Here is a 1,854-nt window from a genome sequence, read left to right as displayed (position 1 = left end):
TATGCATATATGTATGCATATATGTATGTAAATATATATATATATATAACTTTCCGAGACCGTTTTGAGGAAAAGACTGTAGATGACGATATACATATTAAAAAAAAAAAAGAAAAAGAAAAAAGAGTACTTAACAGAAAATATTAAAATGGAAGCAGCCATAGAAAAAATGAGACGGAGAGAAGAAATAGAAAGAAAAAAAAAAATAAATGTGGGAAAGAAAGGAAGGAAGAAAGAAAGGGTCACGTATCTGCTAGTTGCATATTTAAATGTTCGTCAAAATACGACGATTAAATAATGAGAGAAAATAAGTAACAAAAAAAAAAAAATAAAAAAAATTAAAACATAATAATAAAATAAACATTATCCGAATATTAAAAAGTAATTTTTCGATAGTGTAGGCTCTCCTAAATGTGAGAGCGGTTATCGTTGTTCTGCATGAGATGCAAAATTGTATGCACCAAAAGATGATTACGCTGCACCGAGTCTAAACAAATTAACTTCCTATATAACTCCATTTTTTTTTTGAAAGAAAAAAAGAAAGAAAGAAAGAATGAATGAAAGGAAGAAAGAAAGAAAAAAAAATACAACAACAGAAGATATATATATATATATTTTATTCTTATTTATTTGATCTATCGGTTTTTCTTTTTCAACGCGTTAATACGGAATATGATTGAAAGAAAATTATCAAAATGTAATAATAATAATAAATATTAGGATGAGAGAAAGAAATTAACGAAGAAATTTGTAAACGTAGTCGGTTAGAATGATTCGTTGTTCTACGAGGTGAATTTATTACTTCACGCAAATGATATTTCGATTATTTCAATATTTTTTCTTTTCTTTTTTTTTTAAATAATAATTCGATATTTTCTTAATACATAATCATGTTTTTTTTTTTAATTTTTCTTACATTCGAATAAAATTTAACCAGTTCGTTTTCTAATCAATCATTCGTGTGATGGAACCACTGTGATAAGTATTGAGAAAAAAGAAAAACGAAAAAAATAAAATAAAATAAAATAATGACGACAACAACCGATGATATTACGATCGTGAATTATTTTATTTATTTTCTTTTTTTTTCTTTATCAAAGAGTGCATCACCGACTACGGACACAACTCTACCGTTAAAAAAAGAAAAAAAGAAATAAAAAAACACAAGAAAAAGAAAAAAACTCTTATCCGGCAAGAAGAAGAAGAAGAAGAAGAAGAAAAAAAACACACACACCACCACCACGCGCACGTAGTTTAATTAAATGAAAATTAAATGAACAATTTTAGATGTTGAAATAATTAGAGAACAGTAAAGTTCTGCACTATCGTTGTCTATTATAACATATTGATCGAATTGCATTTAAAATATTATCGAGGATTATAAATATTATATGAATGAATCTAAATGAGAAAATTAATATTCAATTTTCAAAATACTTTCAAAAATGTATATCGGGAGGGGGGGGGTTGGGGGGGATACGATGTGTGTGCATTTGTGCGTCGTGCATGCCTGCTTGCGTGTGTGCGTGTGTGTATGTGTGTATTATCATAACGTAAGCGTTGCATATCGATTAAATTAATAAATTGATTTATGAATATATAAATAAAATGAGAGTATTCAAGAAAGAAAGAGAAAAAAAACCGATCGTCCAACTTCGACGAGAATTATGTGATGAAAAAAAAAGAAAAAGAAAACGAAAAAGGAAAGAATGGAAATAATAATTAATTTCAAAACTCCTCGGTCCCATGTTAACAATAAGATTTAACAACACAAATAATACGATAAACAAAAACGATGCAAAAGTTAAAAAATGACAAAAAAAAGAAAAATGAAATTAAAAAAAAATAAAAAAA

Source organism: Polistes canadensis, unplaced genomic scaffold (assembly GCF_001313835.1).
Source record: "Polistes canadensis isolate GaletaPanama2010 unplaced genomic scaffold, ASM131383v1 scaffold_180, whole genome shotgun sequence".
Lineage (NCBI taxonomy): Eukaryota > Metazoa > Arthropoda > Insecta > Hymenoptera > Vespidae > Polistes > Polistes canadensis.
The sequence above is the reverse complement of the archived record's forward strand: the minus strand, read 5'-3'. Positions refer to the sequence as shown.